The sequence below is a fragment of the Accipiter gentilis genome, chromosome 32 (genome assembly GCF_929443795.1).
Source record: "Accipiter gentilis chromosome 32, bAccGen1.1, whole genome shotgun sequence".
Classification (NCBI taxonomy): domain Eukaryota; kingdom Metazoa; phylum Chordata; class Aves; order Accipitriformes; family Accipitridae; genus Astur; species Astur gentilis.
The window spans coordinates 3,581,502-3,603,087 of record NC_064911.1 but is presented as its reverse complement, the minus strand read 5'-3'; the positions used below and the strand labels follow the sequence as shown (position 1 = coordinate 3,603,087).

The 21,586-nt window shown below is 44.9% G+C and overlaps 1 protein-coding gene across 2 annotated transcripts in view; it reads left to right on the top strand.

Annotated features, from left to right (window-relative positions):
* The window catches only part of TIAM1 (TIAM Rac1 associated GEF 1), a 193,830-nt gene that overhangs the window by 29,282 nt on the left and 142,962 nt on the right, over positions 1-21,586 (top strand). For both annotated transcript variants that reach the window (XM_049835102.1, XM_049835101.1), the window contains exon 2: positions 8,268-8,608. The gene's annotated coding sequence lies outside the window, so the exon portion shown is untranslated. The remainder of the gene's footprint in view (positions 1-8,267; positions 8,609-21,586) is intronic.

The window sequence follows — 21,586 nt, the reverse complement described above, 5'->3', positions numbered from 1 at the left end:
TTCCTACACTTGCACATCCACCTCGAATCTGTCCACAATGGTCTCAATACCCACTTTGTTGACTTTTGGCCATTTCTAAACTAGCTTTAAAAAGTATCTGGAGCAAAAATGGGTCGCTTAGCAACCCGCTCCCGCCGAGGGCTGCCGGAGAATGGGTCAGCGATTAACAATTATGTACAATTGAGGTTAAAAATGCAGGGCAGTCTGCAACATCGCTGCTCTGGTGACTGGAATATTTCAGCATTACAATGTTGGGATTTATGGTGGTGGTAAGAAATTTGTGCCAGTTCTAGTTCTGACCTCATGAACATGATGATTAAAGACTTTAGTGTTAAGAAATTGGACTGAATTATCTTTTCTTTACCGGTATATTACAAAAAAGCATTAAATAACCGTCGGATGAGTAATATAGGCATGATCTATGTTTTACATATATATTCTTTTTCCCCAAGGCTCTGGGCCTTCCCTTGGCCATGTGACTTCCTACATGAACAGAAATAGAGCTGCACGGGAGAGTGGGAAATGCAGAGTGTAGCTATAGAGCAGAAATGCGGAGGGAAGGTGGGTTTCTGGTTTTGGTCACGTACCTGAACGTTGATGCACTGTTCTTCCAAGCAAGGAAACAACAAATGCCACATGAGCTTGATGAATATATTTTTCTGAGCCTTATTTTGGCAACATCATCATTTTCCTAAGTCCTTGGTGGTTCTTTGGTTTCTGCATGAAGAGATCCTTGGCAGCTTTTTCTCCTTTCACAGAGTAGAAAAGGAGGTGGCTTGGTTGTGATTTCATTTACCCCAATAAATGTCCCAGTACTTATAATTTCTGCAGGAACATACAGTGAAAATATCAATCATTAAAACAGCACTCTATCTCTTCAATGTTTTTATAACTCTGGCAGTGAAATCAAGGTTGTTTTGCCAAGTCATTTACTTTCATTGTCTAATCAATTTCTAAATGCTCTTGCCTATTTGCTTCTTAGTTTAATTAACCCTTCTTTTCAGCCTTATCCCACCCTAATCATCATCCCAAACTTGAGAATTAAGGATCAGCTGACAGTGCCTCTTCAGCAGTCACAGAAAGCACTGAGTTCCAGGAGCCCTGACTGGAGGTGATTTATATTCCTAAAAACTAATCTTCCATCACTGTCCGAAGCTGACAATGTCATGGGCAAGTGAGCAGCTCTTTTTTCCTACACTCACTTGACCATTTTTTTTTTCCCTGCTTCCACTGAATAGGCTTATTCCCTGCCAACTTGAAAAATACATATTTATTTTTAAAAGAGCCCTTTCAGGCTAACATTACTTATCACCTTACCCGCTACCACTGGTCCAGGAGAAAAATGATCTTAATGCCCCTTTACACAAGACTAAGAGGATGGGTTAATGAATGATTTCCTTTCTTGGTTTTGATCATTAAACATACTTTACCATTGTCGGCTCTTTATGGCTTCGGACTAAGTGGCAAAATCCATACTTGAGACTTTGCAGATGCTTTTAAGTGTCATTAAGGATCATTAATATGCAGAGCAATGCCACACAACAGAGGCTGCTAGGGTAGGAAATGAGATCCATCATCTGTTGTTAGAGCTGCAGGATGACTTTAGGTCAGCAGAAATCAGTTACTGGGACTGGACGTGGGCAAGGGTTCCTCATTGGTATACTGAGAGTGTGGGGGTGGGATGGGCATGGAAGAAGGCAAACCTGAACAGCTTTAGGGTTCCTCCCATCCTTGTACTGCAGTGTTGATTTGGAGCATCCTTTGAATCCTGTAGCTCTTGCAGTCATACCAATGTCTCCTAACTACAGAAAGACTATGCCGAAACTTGATAGCTTGGACTACATTTGTATAAATTGAATTAACACAGAGTTTCAAGCTATGTACTGCCTGCTTCCACAGGCCAAAGATATTTTTTTTTCCTCCTTCCTTCCTGGCTTCTTGATCAGTGTCTTAATTTCTGCCTTCTGAGGCTTTTCCTGGTTTTGCTTGTTTGTTTGCCACCAGCGATTAATTTCTATGCCCACCTACCTGAGGCAGGCGGTTGCATGGGCAGTGCTTGCACTTGTTTGTGGTGGTACCGGTACACTCGGGTAATTTTGCTGCCATATTGAATTGGCAGTGACCACTGCTCACTGCCCCATGCCTATGCATGGCAGCCAGTTGTGTGCTCAGCTTCATCCTAAGATGAGACGGGAGTTTTAATCTAACAAAATCTCTCTGTATTGGAAGGAAATCAAATGCTGCCACTGCTGCCTGCCATGTTTCCTGCTTGCTTTCAGTGGTACATCATAGTTTATGAAGGCTTTCCATCTTCTGCAGTACAGGCCCAGTTTTTTGTCAGGCAAGGACTTTGTGCCTTGCAGCTTGGGCTCTCTGGGGGTGCTTGCAATGAGAGGTCTGTTGCCCATTTACCTGCAGCTAAAAGATGCTTGCTCGATAGCTGGCATGAGCTTTCTGCCTTTCTTCCTTTGTACTGAAAGGCCTGGGAGTATCAGGACTGGGGGTGGCAGGGAGCAGGAGTGTTTCCTGCGGTCTGTCGTGGCTCAGCAAGGAAGGCAGACCGGCTGAACAGCAAATTATTTATTTCTTCTTTATTTACTTAAAGAGCGTTTCTCCACCTTGGAAAGTTCAAAAGATTATTCTGTGTGCTGGTTTCTGATACCGAACAAGCTGGAAATGTTAGTGGTTATGTTAATGTTGCTTCTGGCTCTCATGGCATTCACTTTTGAGAAATAAAAATGACTTTAATGTGCTTGGCGTGGGAGCTTTGGTTTGAAATGAATACTGTCAGCCATATTAAAAAGATGATAAATTACACTGAAAAACGTGTGTTCGTTTCTAGTAGCAGCACTAGGGTTATGCCGCAAATAGAGTAAAAGCAGAATTATTTAAAATGCAGGTGTTTGCCCCTCCTGTCTCTTACCATGCTGTGCTGTACTGCTCTTTGTGTGTGTTGTCCCGTGGTTGCTTTTTGCTGGTGGTGAAGCCAGCTCACTGTGCGGTGGTTCCTGCTCACGTGGGGCACTGGCATGCGTGGCCTTTCCCCAGGCTTCCTGCTCTTTGCTGTGCTGTGGGGGTTCCCCAGGCATCCTCAGCACATGGGCCCCCTTGGTGTTGCCCTGTCGGGCTTGGCTTTGCACCCGCAGTGGCAAAAGCCCTGCCTCCAGGCGGAGGGATGCCTATGAGAAGGCTGCACCCGGGCTACTGGCTGCTGCCCTGGAGTCCTGCTTTTTGGGCTACTCTTGCCTGTTGCTGGTTGCTTTATGTGCTCATTAAAAGCAGTGGGAATTCATGGGTAAAAGGGAAGATAGAAAATGTAACCCAGGGTAAGCTCTAATAGATTTGTAGATGAAAACCAACTTGACATATTTCTGAATTTGGGATTTATAATCCAATCGTTCCTTCACTTGCACAGCAGGGACTGAAACAGCATGTAGTTATTTACATATAGGGAACATTAAACAGCCACCTCTTTAAACCATATGTGAACATAAAATCCAACAACCACTGCTGAGTAATGGGTATCTGCGAAAGATGAGAATAAAAATAAAGCAGAAACAAACATAATGAAAAGGTACTATTGTAAGAAGTAGCTGTGACAGCGGCATATTATATCCCCATACTGAAGTGAAAATGGGACCCTGTAAATCTGTATCCTCTTGCCTTTTGAATTAACACTATACACCTTGAACACGTGCAGATGGTTTGCCTTGTATTCCTCTGTAGTTGTAGTGAGCTGGTATGGGGGCTTGCAATGTCTTACCACTTTGGCATAAGGAACTAGAGAATGGCATGCCCATCGGTCCAGGCTGCTCAGGCTTGTTGCTATTGCTCCTTTGGGGCAGTTGTGATCCCTCAGAAACCTGAAACCTTTTTTTAATTTACCATCAGCTAACTTAGGGGCTGGCTTAGTTGCTCAGGGTACTAACCTCCCAGCCAGTGTAATGCCTGCCTGTCCTTTGAGATTGTCATGGTTCGACCCCAGCCAGCAACTAAGCACCACGCAGCTGCTCACCCCCCCTCCCCCCCCCCGCAGCGGGACGGGGGAGAAAATCGGGAAAAGAAGTAAAACTCGTGGGTTGAGATAAGAACAGTTTAATAGAACAGAAAAGAAGAAACTAATAATGATAAAGAGAACACTAATAAAATGACAACAACAATAAAAAAAGGATTGGAATGTACAAATGATGCGCAGGGCAATTGCTCACCACCCCACCGACCCACACCCTGCCAGTCCCTGAGCGGTGATTCCCCGCCCCCACTTCCCAGTTCCTATACTAGATGTGATGTCCCATGGTATGGAATACACCGTTGGCCAGTTTGGGTCAGGTGGTCTGGCTCTGTCCTGTGCCAACTTCTTGTGCCCCTCCAGCTTTCTTACTGGCTGGGCATGAGAAGCTGAAACATCCTTGACTATAGTCTAAACACTACTTAGCAACAACTGAAAACATCAGTGTGTTATCAACATTCTTCTCATACTGAACTCAAAACACAGCACTGTACCAGCTACTAGGAAGACAATTAACTCTATTCCAGCTGAAACCAGGACAGAGATACAGTGCCAGGTAGCTGGCTCCCGAAACAGCTGTGGTCCTGCAGGAATTAGGATTAATTTGTTCAGGTGCTGAGACACACTCCTGTGACTGTATTGCCTGGACTGCGATGCTGCCCGCAGTGCTGGCATGGGCACCTTGGCTTTGCCATAGTTACTGTGGATACTTGACAACTCCCGTGGCTATTGTCAGGCTGCTGCAATGTAAGGGTATGTGCTTTGGATGTTTTAGTTTTGAGATTGGCAAAAGGGATTAGGGGCTGTTAGTGGTCTTTCCTTCCTCTTTTGGGAGAAAAATGTATGGAGGGGCATCCTCTTTGGAGAAATCATGGCTGTCTGTATCATATGAAATAAATACATGTAGAGGCTTTCCCTAAAATACTATGTTTTTATGCATTCTTTCCATTGGTCGCTTAGTTTCTTGACATATACTGCCTACTCTCCTGTCCTTTTCCATTTCTAATACTAATTACGAACAGGAACTTGAAAATAATTCCCTCATAAAGAGGAGGCATCCCCAAATGGGTGCACTGCATTCCGCAGAAGCCATGCTTATCCCATAGGCATGTTTTGATGGTAGGTCTAGATACTGGGGTCTCAGCATGCAGGTTAGATACAGAGAGCTATTAGTTCTAAGTGAGAAATGTGTTCCCTCCTGATTGATAAATGCGCATCTGAATCCCCTCATTGCTGAAGTCCTCTGCGGTACTGGTGATGGTGAGCCTCGGAAGAGTAACTTTTGTTGGTTTTTAGAATAAAAGGAGAAGCTAATTTCTGTGATACGGGGGGATAAGACAGTAGGTTTCTGTCACAGAACTAAACCACTACTTCCTACTACTAAAATACTGTTTCTATGGCATTTTAACAAAATACTGTCCCTTGTATCTCCCTTGTCTTTTAACCTTCTGCATTCCTGTGCCTTGAAGGGAGGGTGAAAAATGTGGATGGCGGGAGGCTTAAGAAATTTTTTGTTCTCAAATCCCCACTATTTTTAAGTAGGGTTTTAGAAATTGCAACTGTATTTTAATTTGGTTTGTCAAAGTATAATTACTGCAAATGAGGTAAGAAACTAATTTAAACACAGCAAGTGTAGTGGAGAATCCAATTTTCAGAAATCAGTGAAAATGTGATTGGAGTCATTAAGTGCTGACTTCATTAATTAAGAGTCAGTTTTTGAAGTTTCAAGCTTGCATTGCTAATTGTCCGTGGAGAGGGTAGAAAAATATTTTGTTCGCTGCAAAATTGCTTACTCCCTAGACCTGTGTAGCCGATGGTATGAACGCTGCCTGGTGGCTTGGGCGAAGCCACAGTGTTTGAGATTTGCTTCCTCAGGTCCCAAGCTCTTTGTCCCTCCCTGCCTGCGGCTGCCCACAGCGAGGGACATGGGGGAGTACATTTTGGGGCTGCCCTGTGGGGCCCGAGCTCCCTGCTGTGTGGGAGGCTGGCGCTGCCTCTGCTATTGCTGGGCAACCCCTTGTGCTGGGGCTCAGTGGAGCCCCTGAGGGCTGTACCCCATGCTGGGGCACTGTTGGGGTGGAAGAACCTGTCTGGGCAGCCATGGGCTTCAGCTGCTCCTTGTCTGGCCTCAGCCAGGGAGGGCAATTCGGCTGCCCCTGGGTCTTCTCTGGCCCAGAAGAGCCCCTGGCGTAGGAGCTGGACCAGTGCAGGATCTGCTCTGTCTCAAAACAGGGCCTGGCCATGCTCAGCCAAGGTTTTGGTAGCTTGGTGGACGGCTACCAAGAGGCATCGCTTCATTGCCAGATGATGCCGTGCAGTGTCGTGTCACAGAATACAGTCCAAAAGCAAGTCCTTTATGGTAATTTTCAGAAGGATTTTACTGAGCTAGGGATGGTTGCCCAGCTCCTTAACCTATCTTGCTTTCAAACTTTGATCTTGGATTGCAGGTCCGTCTTGATAAAATAACTGGATCTCTCTGCAGACTTAAGGTGCTGTTAAAGTTATTAATAAAATAAATCAGTCATAGAAGTGTATCCTCGTCACTTCTTGTTTGCAAAATTGTCTCTAAATAGTCAGGATGTTATGCATTTTTAACTCCTGCAGTTCAACCAAGATGCTCAGCACGCTTTTGTTATGATAATGGAGAAACCATAAAAAAACCTGACATGCTGATAGTTATCATCATATAAAACAAGCCTTATGTTTACTTTCCTATTAAAAAATGCTAATTTATAATTAAGCAATGGCATTTGCAAGGCACTTTTTCTTTCATTTTGTTGTTTTCCAAAACCCCAGATAATGCTGCTGTTTGGGCCTCCAGCATGGAAGCTGATGTGATAGTTTTTGTGCTTTGAGCTTTCACACCCACAAACAAATCCATTGGCAGCTGAGATCTCTTGCCCTGTGTTTGAGTTTATAATTATCTCACAGCCCAGCGGAAGCCAGAACTCAGCTAGGAAGTTGCTTAAAACATCTTTTTAAAACTTTGGCTGTGCTCATTTCTTAGGTGTGTGAAAACCACCATCAGTTAAACATTTTTTTTAAACAGAAAGCCCCTTTTTGCAGTTGTAGTGTTTTTCACAGTGCCTTGCAAAATTGCGTTTCCCTTTTCTTCCCAGGGGTTCTGACCTTTAAAGCTGAATGGGTGGTTTCTCTTGTACTTGTTCATGTTTGTACTAGATGTGGGGCATCCCCTGGAAAGCACGGGATACTCTTTGCCATTGGGCACCTGGTGGATTGGGCAGCCGGGGGTGGGCACCTCAAGGGAGCACTCATGGGAGCAGCCTCTGCCACCCAGCTATGTTCAGAAGGCGTCATCTTCGTGTCCCTCCCCTGTCCTTTTGCAGCCATGTGGTTTTCTGGATAACGCGCTTGGAGTACCTGGCAATGGCTGAATGCAGTGCTACAAAAGCCAGAGATGTGCCTTAAATAGCTAGAACAGGTTGGAGAAATCACACCAAGCTTTACTGACTAGGCTGGCTAGAGAGGACTGTCTCTTTGCTGCCTGGTCTTCCATACACCCAGCGAGCGGCTCTTGTGTTTAGTGACGGGGGGTTTCCAGGCTGGAATGTGAGCTGGGCTTTCCGTAGGTTGTTCTCCCCCTCTCCCAGGCGCTGGGCACCCAGCTAAGCTCCTGCTTGCAGCTGCGGATTAGGGGAGTAATGAGGATACGCTTTGCTTTAGGCACAATTTCTTTCCTGTTACTTTTCCCTTCCCCATTTCCTTTTGTTTTATTTCTTTAGACAGCCTGTGTTGCTGCCTAATTGGATTACTAGGTCACTTACCAACTAACTGTGGGCTGTACATGATTGGGACCGGTCCCTGAGGCTTAGCAGTTTGGGGGGCTGATGTAGACTGGCAGCCTGCTAAGCCGCTACTGTCCTGTGGAGCCTCAGTGGAAAATGGCATTTCCCGCCAAACCCTGTAATGGCCGCATAAAGGAGTGGATCCTTAAAAATTCTTTGTTTTAAAGTGTGCCATGCGGTGCATAGTCTCCAAGTAGGACTGGCCATCTTCTGTGAAACACATCTAAATGTAAAACCTTGAATGCAGTTAAGATGTTTGTATATTAGAGATTAACAGCTCTTACTTAAAAAGTGTGCTCTGTATCTTAAACAAAATACCTCCTTGCAGTTTCCATGGTAAGCTCTCCTTCATAATTGAATAACAGTCATAAATGGTTACATAAAACACAAGCAAAGCGCCACACCGTAGCTGAAGGCTGCACTTGTCAGCTCTGTGTTTGCTCTTCGCGCAGGGGAGTGTGCTGGTACCTGACGGCGACGCTCAACCCGGGGTGCAGCCATTTGGTGCATCAGCCCTGCACGCCCGATTGCTGGAGCCCAGCTCCCTAGAGAGGCTTCTTGTGTTTGTCCCAGAGCCGTCCAGCAACTCATCTCCAGACCCTTCTGCTAAGGAGAAGCCAACTGGAGGAACCGTGACGCTGATATCTGTTAATGGGTCTACACAGAGAAAAACTCAGACCCTCTGCTTTCAGGGTATCTCTCTGCAGATAGTACTGTCAAACTCTCTCTTTCTGGAGCTGCTATATTCACCCAGAAGCTGTTAGACCTTTGAAAAATAAGAGATCTTGCCAAGGTGAGTACAAATGTTGTGTCAGACCATGTTTTTAAAACTTCATTATTTTTTTTTCTTTCTTCAGTGACTGAGTTGCTTTCAAGAAAGAAAAAAATAAAGCTTTGCTACTTAGGGGACAAGAACTTCTGTGCTGTTTCATCTGTTAAGTTTTTACAGCTTAAGTGTGTGGGTGTCTGTTGTGTTGTCGTGTTGTGTGTCGTTGTCCCCCGCCCCCCGCCCTCACCCACCCCATTTCTGTGCCTCTTTAATTATGAGGATTTAAATCTTGCTTGCATAAAATTTGTCACGTGGACCCAGCAGCTGTTAAAACAAACAAAAAACCTGCCTTGGAAAACCCCAGGTGTGAAGTAGACATCAAGGTTTTGATGCCTGAAGCTTGGCAACGCTGTATTTCCACTGGTGGAGCTCCTTGTAGGGAGGCGGTTTCTCCTCCCAGGCAAGAGGATGCTCATCTCTTGCACCTGGTGTGTGCATCACCGACCCCTGTCGAGGGCTGTTCTGCCTGCACCCTGCTCTCCTGCCTGGTGCAGGTCCCTTTCAGTGGCAATCCTGTAAACGTGCCAATGGGTTTCCCGGCCAGAGGCAGAGATCCCAGGGGTATGGCTGTAGGCTTGGGGGACGAGGCAGAGCCGCCGGGTTCAGCTGGGTGCATGGCACGCAACCAGCCATGTGTGCGGTGCCCTTGGGTCTGCTGCCCAGACCTTGCCTGTCACCATGTGGGATGATGGCCCCCCAAGCCCCTGCCTGTGGGCTGCGTGGTGGTGGATGCTGCATTCTGGGTTTATCACCGCCAGCAGCACTGCACATGCAGGCAGGTGATGCCAAAGCATGCCCTGTGTCCACATGCCTTTCGTGTTGGACTGGGAGCGTGTCCAGGGGCATTATGTCACCTTGGAAAGACTGCATGTGACAGATTACTTATGGATGTTGTTTTGCTGCTTCTCCCTCCCCATAACACCGCTGATTTGCAGGCAGTGGCTGCTCCTCCAGCTCTCTGCTCTCGGCGCTTCCCAATTGCCGCACATATGGCGTGTGAAATTACCCGGCACTCGGCGACCCACGTGGCACTGGCAGCGGCGGTGCCAGCTAGCAGCGGAGTGGCAGACTGAACTCTGAATTTTCCTCTCTCCTTCGGAGGGAGGGGGCGAAAATTTTTGTTCTTTTGTTCATCTGAGTTTGTATCGTAAAGCATGTTGGAAATAAGCCCGCTGCCTGTATGTGGAGGGGAGAGAAAGGGATGCAGGGGAGGTGACAACAAAGCCGTCATCTTGCTTTGCTCCGTCTGGGGAGCAAGATGTGGTGGCTTCCTGCTTCCCACTTCAGCAGTGGGTGCAAATTGCCCCTGTGCTGACGGGTTGGACCGGAGCATCTCAGCGGGAAGCCTGTGACACTGGCATCTCCATGCAGTGTGTCCCTGTGCCTTGGGCCAGTGGTGAGCTTGCCCTCTGGCAGAGGATTTGTGATTTTCCTATGGCTGTCACTGGTTCCATTTCCCCATGCCCGTTCAGGTGCCTATGCTTGGGCCTGCTCCTGCACTCCAGGAAGGCGAAGGTGGCTCTTGATGGTCTCCACTTTTTAAGGTGGCTGGTCCCTACATGAGGTGCCAGGGGCTGGGTAGGGAGGGGGTGCAAAGCAAGAGGTTTGCAGCCTTGGATTTGCTGTGTAACCCTCACCCCTCCTTTTTCGGGGGGAAGAAGAGGAGGGAGGTGAGAAGGAGGATGGATGGTGTTACCTCCGTCCATCTTATGGCTGTTGTGGTCTCTCTGCAGTTCTGTGTGCCCCTGGGGCACAAGCCCTGCCAGCCTACCCCAGTAGCAGAGAGGGGGTCTGGGGGCTCTGAAGGACATTGCTGTGTCAGCTCCCTCTGTGGAGTTTTCTGTGCAGCCTGAAAGCATGGAGGCCTCGTTTGTTTCTGATGAAAGCTGAAGCCCTGCTGAAAAGGGAGCATCCTCTGAGGATGCTTCTGGCCCTGGACGTGTCTGAGAGGGGCTGCTTTCTCCTCCCGCTCCATTCCCCCCCTTTTCTGGTTTTCCCTTGTGTTTTTGCTAACTGCGAAGCTGCTAATGTAAAATGAAGGCATGGAAATTTCATATTGTAGCAATTAATCAGCCCTCCCTAATACTTTCCAGTTGTAAATTGCCAGCGCTAACAGATGCGTGCTGTTGCAGCCGAGCAGCTGATCCTGCCAGGAGCCGATGGTGGGTTATGTTTGGTTGGTTACCGCATCCTAGGAAGCTGTAACACGCCCCTACCCAAGTGTAGCACTCTGATTAGTTTAACAGAAAGTTTCCAGTTATTAGTTAGACACATTTTTACTATTTTTTTTTCTCTCCTGTACTTAAGTGAAGCTAAAATAGAAAAGGTGTTATATTGTCATGAGACAGCCAGTGCAAATGTCTAGGCTTTGGCTTGGTCCCTGCAGCACGTGAGAGCTGGTCAGTAAATTCATGTTTCATTTTGATAGACGTAGGATTATTCTGCTGTGGGCCATACACACACAGATCTCCTTGTCAAGGATTTAGGAAAAAAACCCCCAAACCCGAGGAATTTTCCCTTTAACAATGTCTTGTTGCACAGAAGCAGGATTTCTTGCCCTCTGGCATCCTCAAGTCAGAGACCTCCAAGTAGCAGAGGTCAGGATTTGGGGAGGGAGGGGGGTATTGGTTCAGGCTGCAGCCTGCTGATGTGACTTGTCAAGCACAATCTGCACAAAGCAGTGCTGTTCCTATCCGCCCCGTGTCTGCTGGATGTAGCTGGCTTGCACGTTTTGATTAAAACATTGCAGGGAGGGGAAAATAAGGAAGAAACTAAGCGCATTTCCTATCTTAGATTTTTAGGAGACACTTGAGGGAGTACACTTGGATGAATAAGGGCAAAGGCAAATTGCAAAAAGCACTTACTAAACTTGTCTTGGGATTTCAGCCCTGTAGTTTGTAGCGTGAAAGCTGGGCTTTTCTTTATTAAACGGCAATAAAAGCCGACAAGCCTAAAGACCCAGATTAATTTAGAAACTCTGCAGTTGGGGGAGGAGGGGTGGAAACAGAAGTGCAGCGGCTCAGACTGACCTTTCCATCAACTCCACAGCTCTTCCAAAAAACGCATGTGGCATCCAAGCTGTGGTCGAACTGCAGGGTCCCCTGGACAGCACGGGACAGGCTGTATCTCAGACACTGGGGTACCACCTTGCTCCCCAAATGGCACCGGACCTCCGTGTGTGGGGCTCTGTGGCCGGTGTGGGCTGAGGCTGTCCGTCTGTCTGGCCGGTCAGCATGGTATGGCGCTGCTGAAGTAGCGGCGCCAGAATCTGTCCCGAAAGCGCTGAGCAAGGCGCAGAGGTGATTTTGCAATACATAGCAGCTCTTTTGTGCAACTTAGAGAAGTTGGCTCACAGTTATACGCGCTGTCTGACGCGGATCGGTGGCTATTATAAAGGATTTAATTATCCTGATGACCCAAAGTAACGAAGGAAACAGGCCTGTTCATGTCAAGCCGTGATGCTGTGGTTACTTTACTTCCCTCTTTCCTTCTCCTCCCTCCTCTCCAACATAAAGCTACAAAGTGAAAGATGATACCAGTATTCCTCTTTCCCAGGCTGCTATATACAATTGTTTCTATGATCTTTGTTTATATAGGTCTAAGGCAGATTAAAGCACCTTTTAAAATCAGAGTACTTGTCAGGAGACTGGGTGAGCCTGTGTATGTATCTCACTGAAAATATTTCAGACCTCCTGGTACCTTCCGTCCTCCTTCCCTAATCTTACGTTTGTGCAGCTGTGCATTTTGTGTCCTCCCCACAAGCTTCCTGCTGCTCTAGGAATATTTTAACCATTTATGTAGTCTAGTAAAGCTACAGGCAGATTCCCTCCCAATATTTATCAACCTGTATTCCTTTCAGCGGGAAGCAGAGAAGAGAAGCCAGCTTCTCTGTCTGCAGGGCCCTTTGGATGGAGATGAGGACCTTAATGCAGGTAAAAGCTCACACTCATAGCAAAGATAAGCCCTTTCCATAAATAAGCTGTCAGCCTGCCTGTAAGACAGTGACTGAAGGAGTGGCAGAGGCTTGGGGAGTTGTAATGGGGCTGCCCAGAAGGAAACAGTGCTGCATGAAATAAAAGCTTGGTCTCCTCATTCCCTGTCTGGTCTTTGTCAATAGGATGGGTCTCCTGACTGTGGTGGATTTCACTTGGAATAGAGATTATCTTTCCCTTTAGTCTTTTCTGTACAGGTAGGTCATTGTATGACCACACGCTCTCCTGAAGTTGTTTAAAAAAACCCGTACATTGTGTTACATGTATATGTTCAGATACAAATATCACATGTGCATACATATTGTAATTTATAATGGCATTTTATCAGCTTAGGAAGTTATTAGATTACTTTTGTGCCAATGTTTTTACCTGTGTAGGATGGGAGTATTTACTGGCAAATTTGTTGAAGTCTTAGTATTGCTTTTCAGTTGACGATGGTTTATGTAAAAAAGCTTTCTTTAGGAGCATGTCAGAAAAATCCTGTTTTGAAAAGCTGTTTGGTTTCTTAGGAGCATATGCACATGTGTTTTTCTCTTTATGATCTTAGGTTTCAATGGTATTTAAGCCCCATTTTTCAAAATTGAGTTACTTAGAAGCATTAGCCTCTTTAACAGTACCTAAAGTGAACACAACCATTTCTTAAATGGCTGCATGTGTGTACCCATGTGCACAGTATGGTCCTTACAGGGCCTGAGTAGCATCTTTGGATCACTGCGGAAACTCAGGAGTGCCTTACTCTTGCTTGTGCTTTGCCTCCAAGTAGTGCAAGTCACTCAGCTGGAGCTCACACAGCAGAATGCACTGTGGATATGGAGAATTGCCAGGTTTTTGTGACTGGCTATGGAAATCCCACATGCAAAGCAGTCCCATTTGAAGAGGTTTTCGGGAGGCAGCTGGAAGAGTACAAAACCTTGTGTTTGGTGTTATGGTTGATAAGGGTTTGAAGGCAGCTGTAGTTTGAGCTCTGAATAGTTCAGCCATGTCCTTATCTTCACTTGCCCAAACGCTTCATCAAGTAAGAGTTGATTTGTTTCCTGAGCAGAGGAGCAAAAGGAGGGCAGGTGTTTCAGCTCTGAGTGGCATTGAAGCTCTGCATGTTCAGTAGAAACGGGGAGGGCTTGCTGCCTGGTTTGGTGTGCTGGCCTGTCCCTTGGAGCCCTGTGTCTATACCTTCTGCTGGGGCTGTGCCACCCTATGGGCAGGAACAACCCTTGCGGGGCATCCCTGTGTCACACACATGTTTGTGAGGAATCTGCAGCCCAAAGGTAAATGAGTCAGATGGACCTTCATCTGAAAACTGCTCTTTCGTAAAGGCAGGGGGCCGGGGGTGCACTGTGTTGGCACAGAAGAACGAATTGGTGTCTTGTGCGTTGCCTGGTTTGTGGTTATTCTGGCGAAGAGAGGTGCAACCCCTGCTGACCAGAGGCCTGTGAAATCTGCCCAGGACTGTGGCGGAGGTGTCTGCCCCGCTGGATGTCCATCCATCACCTGTGGCAGAGGTTTCTGCTTCAGTCTTGGTGGTCATTCTGCTCTTAGTATCACTCCTGCAGATTACAGCAGTAACCTTTAAATCTGGTGGCTCTACTTAGTTCGTGGTCTCTGCAGTGTTGAAATTTTTCATTGATTTGAACCTTTTTATTTCAGAAGTCAAAATGGAGGAAAAGAGCATACTAATTCAGTTTTAATGCCAGGTTGTGTTGAGAGTACTTTCTGTTACCAGCAAGTTATGCGTAAGTTCGATTAAGTCTTGGTAGGCACTGTTCATTTGACTGTGAGGCCTAAGTGAGATTATTATATAAGCCTTTCCTCAACAGTTTAAAGTCTAACTAAATATTCTCTGTTCTCAGTTGTAAAGGAGATACTGTTTTAATTACAGAAGCTTTCCTCTGACACACAAAGTGCTCAGCTACTGAGAAGAGTATGGTGGTTTCCTAAACTTGATCTGCACACTTTCTTATAATTTCAGTTGAGTTCAGCGCAAAGCTGACCAGAAGATATGGTGGTAAAGGTATAAATTATACAACCTTTTCCAGTTTGCGTCATCCAAAGCTGGTGTTTTTGAACATTAGCATGCAGCTTCCATTCTTCGCTGTTCGTGGAGAAAATGGAAAATAGTTTATAATCCCTCCCTCCTCACTTTGTCCTTTCTTTACCATCTTTGCCCTGTTAACTTTCAAAAGACATTTTTGAGTTGAAAGCTTGGAATTTGGATAGAAAAACTGTCATGGTCTTTTACAAAATACGTAAGACTGTCCAGATGGGTAACAGGTTGAAGTGAATTGAGGCTCCAGTAATTTTGAAAATGAGAAGATATCCATGCATACAGCTCCTAGAAAACTGATTCATGAGTTATTTGTGGGGTTTTGAACATCCGGAATGATTTCCTAATTTTGCATGAGACTTAGTGTGCAATTGAGGGCAAACTGCTTTATTTCTGTCTGCCTCATTTACTCCCTTGTGTAAAAGACAAATAATATTGATACAAGAGGGCTGTATGAACAAATGCTTATGATTCAGTAGTGGTATGCCCTGCATAAGGTACTGTTTAGATATAGTTAATCCTGCCTTGGAGGCAGCAGGATGCCTTGTACAACCTTTCAAAATTTCTTTCAAGCCTGTGATCCAGGCTCTGTTGGCTCAAAACAACCAGGTGTATTTCACGTAGGAGTTCAGTTGAGTCTTGATGGAAGTCGTAACCATATTTCTGTATAGCATGGCATTTCATTTGGTTTCTCACATTACCCTGGTTAGTCATCTCTCATCTTCATTTTTCCTCCTCTCCTGACTTGCAAACCAGATTCTGCTTGGTGGATGGTGTGTATCGTTACAAGAATTTGCCCTAGCAACCAGATAGATTTCCAAAAATAGTTTCTCCCGTTGTTGCAGAGCATCTCTGAACCTCAGGATGTTGTACTGCAGTCTCTCTGAGCGGTTAAAGGCTGTTGTTTTGTTTCTGATAGTTGGACAGAAATAAACTGTGCCATGAGTGGACTTGACTTTGTGCACAGTGTAATGCTATTTGAGACATGAGAGAAATTCCTGCAATGTTTACGTGCTGAAGAAAAATGCCTTTGAAGCCAAAGTATTTCTTCTGTGTATCCATGTGTGTGATTTTATTTACAACTTGTTATCTGAACAGTCATCTGCTCAGTGGGTGCCTGATCTTGAAACATGTGTAGTGCCTGGGCTGGCCATGCCAGGTTTGAAGTTATCTACTTAAGTAGCTGCTCTTGGACGTTTTGCCCCTGGTACCTGGAGCAGCTTGGCAGCACGCTTCCTAGACTGAGGAGTGGGATGGCCAATTAATGAGATCTTTCCCTGCTGTGAACGTGACATAAGTCTCTGCTACTATTTGTTTTTTTTGTGCTACTCGACACAGGAAATATTTTAAGATGCTTCTGGAAGTGTGGCCATTTTCTTTTCCTTGTCTCTCCACTCTAAGAAGATTCCAGTATTTGGGGTAGCATTGCATTTCCATAGCACTGCAGGAGCATGAGAATTTATAGAGATGTGTTCAGCTGCTGATTATCTTCTGCTGTGGCAGTGATTTTTGCAATGATTATCTTTTCATTGCTTTTGGAGGGTATTCTGGTGTGTTGTTATATTCCCCTTTTCTGACTATCAGCTTCAGTTCTCCTCCAAATCCTTTCCTCTAGCCATCTCCTTTTTTGCTATATTTAAAATTATCCCTTACAACTTGTATATTTTTTTAAAAATCTTTCCCTATATGTTTTTTCTCCTAAATGCAAACTCAAAATGAGGAATTTTAAATAACTTGACATCACCCCTATGTTTTATGCATAACTTTTAATTGCAGTTACATTGAAAATGTAAATGCTTTCCTATAAAGCTTCAAGAAATCAGAAATGCTCTCACTATGCTTGGGTTTAAAACTGGATTTGAATCAGAGAGAGAGAGTAAAGAAGCTGCTCTGGACTGGAGTGATGAGCATTGCCTTGGCAGTGATCAGGGGGCTCGGCTGGAAAGTGGGAGCCTCAGTTCAGGTTCCTGTTCTTCTTCCCAAGACACGGCTGATCCTCCCGGGTAAATGGCCACTGGATGGATGGGTCTTTTGGGATTTCTCTTCTCCTTTGAAAAGAAACTTTCATCCCTCAACTGGAAGACTTTTCATATAAAAATATTTTTTGTAGCTCTTGTTTTCCAGTATCATTTTTGACAGTCACCTTCTGGTTTGCCTGGAGGCGTGGAGGAGTGCAGCAACTTGAACCTGCAGGTGCAGCTCAGTCTGTGAGCAAAAAAGCCAAACCGATGAGAGTTTGATGGTGGAACCCATTGCAATGTGCAATTTTGCAGGAGAAGCAATCATGGAATATACTGTACTGAAATGCCAAGTGCGAGGCTCTCCGTGAAGTCACAGAACATATTTACTCTACAAATTTTGCACTGCACTATCTCTGGGAAGCAGCCGTGTTTTGGAGGAATGGTTTCTCTTGCCTGGGCTTGCTTGTATGTTAAGGGAAATAGCTCGCAAAGTAACTTGGCTGTTTAAATAGCTTAGCCCTCATCTTGAGTGAGAACAACAGGTGTGTTCAATGAAAATATAAAATAAGGGCAAGATGTGCTAGATACCAGCTTCTATTTAGTGTCATATGAACCAGCATTATACTAAATCCGTTTTTGATCATGCCCATATGCCTTTTTTGTGGTAGACTTTGCCGAAGAGTCAGCTGGTTCTCTGGACATTTTGCTGAGAGGCCTCTTTGGCTTTATCTGATGTGAATTGTGAACATGAATTTCATGGTGCAAAAGGATGTCAGTGAGAAATGACATTACAGGCTTGGGCCAAAGCCAAGTGATGTCCATGGAAAAAACCTTAAACTTGCGTTGGTGGGCTCTCTGTTGTGTCCAAATCGCCTTAATTTGTTTCATGTTGGCCACTGTAAATAGCTTTTAGATGATACAAAGAATGATGAGTTTATGCTCATTTTTCTCTTCAGTGTGATAGGTCTGGGTCAGAAGAGCATCTGCTGTTAGGAGCTGAGAAAGGGAGACAAATGTGTAGTACCTAAGGGCTATGCCTCTGATTTGATCAAGCTGTACCATGCAAGCTTTTCTTATTCTTTTTGCAAAACTAAAAATGTTCCTTTAATACCATATGCTTATTTATCTGTGTATATTCCTTTATAGTACAGCTGTGACCTGTTTAAAAAAAACACAACCCAAAACCCCAAAGTGAATTAAAACAGTGGCAGGTAATTCAGTTTGAATGTGTGATGACATGCAAGGTCATAGGTTCTCAGGGGTCAGAAGTTATGTGGATTGTTAGCATAGAGGATGGAGTACTCCTGACATTAAAATGGGGTGCCAGACATTGATTTGCTTGTATGTGTGTGGGAGAGAGAGACAATCAGATGCAATATTTACACTGAATTACATAGAAAGGATTTTTTTATTATTTGCATTCTCTAGAGTATTCTATATTCTCTGGCGTATTCTTGCCATATGTGTTTTAGTTTCCAGAAGTTTATACACAGTATCTGCTTTTCGTTCCAAACAATGTAACATTTATTACTGTTTCATGAGTTGTTGTTTCAAGAGGGAAAAATCTGTACAAAGCTGCCTTTGAGTTCTGCTCTGGCACCATATCGTACACAGTATATGCCATCTGCGTCAAAGAGGGTGATAAAAAAACCCCCGCATATCGACCAAGTGACTGTATAGTTGTCTTAAAGTTATTCATGGTCATGAAAATCTTTTTGAGTAGCATTCCTGATGCTTTGCTGTTGGCTGGTAAAATGGCTTTTAACCCTTAATCCCTCCCCACACTGTAGCAAGAAAATAAGGCTCATGTTTTCGAAGTGCACACTTGCTCTGCAAGTGGTTACGGTGACAGGCAGCCCAGGTGCTGTTTTGGGGACTGTCATGGTTTAAGCCCAGCCAGCAACTAGGCACCATGCAGCCACTTGCTCACTCCCCCCTCCCAGTGGGATGGGGAGGGGAATTAAAAGACGAGATAAGAATGAATTAATAACTAAAGTAAAATAAAATATAACACTATAATAAAATACAATAATAATTGTAATGAAATGGAATACAATTAAAAAAAGTACCCCAAGCCCAAGAAAAGACAAGTGATACACAATGCAATTGCTCACCACCCGCTGACCGATGCCCGAGCAGTGATTGGCCCCTCCCAGCCAACTCTCCCCAGTTTATATACTGTGCATGACATCCTATGGTATGGAATATCCCTTTGGCTGGTTTGGGTCAGCTGTCCTGGCCGTGCTCTCTCCCAGCTTCTTGTACACCTGCTTGCTGGCAGAGCATGGAAACTGAAAAATCCTTGACTTAGGATAAGCGCTACTTAGCAACAACTAAAGCATCAGCGTGTTATCAACATTATTCTCACACTAAATCCAAACCACAATGTACCAGTTACCAAGAAGAAAATTAACTCTATCCCAGCTGAAACCAGGCCAAGGACCCATCCCTCCCTGTCCCTCCTGGAAAGCCCCTGTGCTCTGCTACCTGACAGCCAGTGCCGGAGGTGGGATTCAGCCCTGGCAAGAATCTATATAGCCAGGGTCGGGTGGTCCCTGAGGGGGTCCTGTGGAGCTGCACCATCCCCTCCCTTAGCACCGCACAGACGGGTCCTGAGTGAGGAAGGATGGAGAGGGCAGCGGTGCCCAGGTCACTTGTCTGCAGAAACAGGGGCAAGGAAAAGGGTGTGTGTACATGCGTACGTGAAGCAGCCCAAGAGGTGCTGGATAAAGCTGGGGTGTGAGGAGATGGAGGAGGGCATCTTCTGCACTGGGGAGTTTGTAGGGTCCCTTTCCAGCCTCCTTCCCCAAGATGGGGAGAGAGTGTCAAAAATGAAACGACAAGGAAATGTTCTGGGGCATCGCAGAAAGAAGCTTCTTGTTGAGAAATGACTCTGCTTATGGGTTGTGTGCTTGCAGCCTTATGAACGATGGATAGAAAGAGTGTATTGGACATAATTATAAATAAATAGAGGAACTACTGCAGTGCCGTAACATTGCTTTTCATGCTCACTTTTTATTTTAATTACTTACGCTTGATTGTTGCAATTGATTGCAATTGTGAGAGCTAATTTTAGTGCATAAATTTTATAATGGAAGCCTGCCAAGTGTTTGTGTAATGGAGGATAACAACTGCACAGAATTTGGTACAGGATATGCTTGTCTTCCTTTCTTTACCAAATGTTGGTGACTGTTTCATCGGCTGATATAGTTGTATATATAGCCAGTTTCTCAAAGAAGAAAATTCAACCAAACCCCGCTGTGAAAACAGAAGAGCAATTTAGAGAACTGTGATGAGTTTTAAGAACAAGCTGATGATAAAGTGATCATTGCCTTAGTTTTAGGACGAAGAGCAAAACCAATTGAGTTCACTTTTAAACTTTGCATGATGGAACAGAGGGTAAATAATGTTCCAATCTTAAGAAACAAATCCAATATGTTTAGCTGATGAAGTTAAAGACTAGCATATGGGTGTATAGATGTGGGCCCTTAGAAAATGTCACGGCAGTTTTCCTAGCAGCCTAGTCCCATTTCCATGAAGTTCAATGTCAGGACTTGCAGGGAGAGGAGATTTAGTTGCCACAGGATAAAAATCAAAGATTTATTTCTGAGTGAAGTGTTAACTCAGGAATAATTTTTCTTTCCACATCCATATTTCTATATATCCTGGATTGAAGATACAGTAAATCTGGGGCTGGTTTTTAGGGTTTCCTCTTCTTTTAGGTGCATTTGTCCAAAGAGGAGGAAAAAGTTTGGAGGGGTAGAGAGGATGTGAGGAATGGAGGTGGGTTTGTGATGTTTGAGGGACAATTTTAATATGGATTGAAAACTGATACTAAAAACCCCCAACAAATCAGCTCATCTAATAGATTAGTTTTGGTATTCAAATTATTAGGTGAGCTCACTTGTAAGATAAGGTACCAAAACTGACTGGAACTCATGTCGTCTTTCTCCCACAGGTTTTTGGTGTCTCCTCTCACTTGTTTTTTATACTGTCATTCCAGTTGTGATTTGTCTTACATGCTTGTTTAAACACAAGTTACATTTTCAAGCTCCTGTTATACAAACATTTGTCTGGGTCACCCTTCCAGAGTTATTCACAGATGTATGTTTTGGCAAAGTCAGGGCCAAGAATGATGACGGGTGGAGTATCCACCTTCCTGAAACATCAGCTCGCTCTTTTGTGTTGGTTTTGGGCATTTTTAGTTTAGCTCTTTGCCATATGTGTTTTACTTAAGGAGATAGCTTGTCCCTGCAAAAGCATCCTTAAAAAGGATAGAAACAGTTTAAATATGTTCAAGAGAATTAATTAGAATGCCTTTCAGTTGAAAGGCAATGAGAGGTTGGTTGGGTGTTTTTTTTCTCCAAAATAAAACTCCAGCCTTGTGAAATATTTTGCATCAATTACAAAAGGAACTTCAGTACATTTTTCTAAAATGAGGAATGAGCCAACTGCATCTGCTAGGTGTGGGAGTGACATTTCAAAATCCCACTGACAGTCACATTACCAAACTAAACATCATCGCTCTCTTAGTGGTACTAACTGAAGAGCTGTCTACTTTCTAGGGGCAAAATTGTCCCTTTGGAAAATGCCGGTGGAAGGCACAGATACCTTCAGGCCTGAAACAAGACAGAGTCCGCAATTGTCTACCATGGTAAAATTTGCTTTCTCCGCGAAAGCAAACTTCAGAGCTCATTGTCCTTAACTACACCTCAGCCAGTGCCAAGAGGGATTCCTGAATTTTGTTTGCCAGGTCAGTTTCTTGAAGACACCTTTGTCTTCCCAGCACCGAAGAGGCAGCTGTGGCGCTCGGTACTGCCGTGATGCTGGTGGACCCGGTAGCCACAGTCGGCCTTTCTGCTCCCGCTGCCTGTGGCTGCATGCTGGGACAGGGCCGAGGGGCTCAGCCTCCAGCCGACGTGCCCGTCTCCGGTTTGTGCGCTAGTCA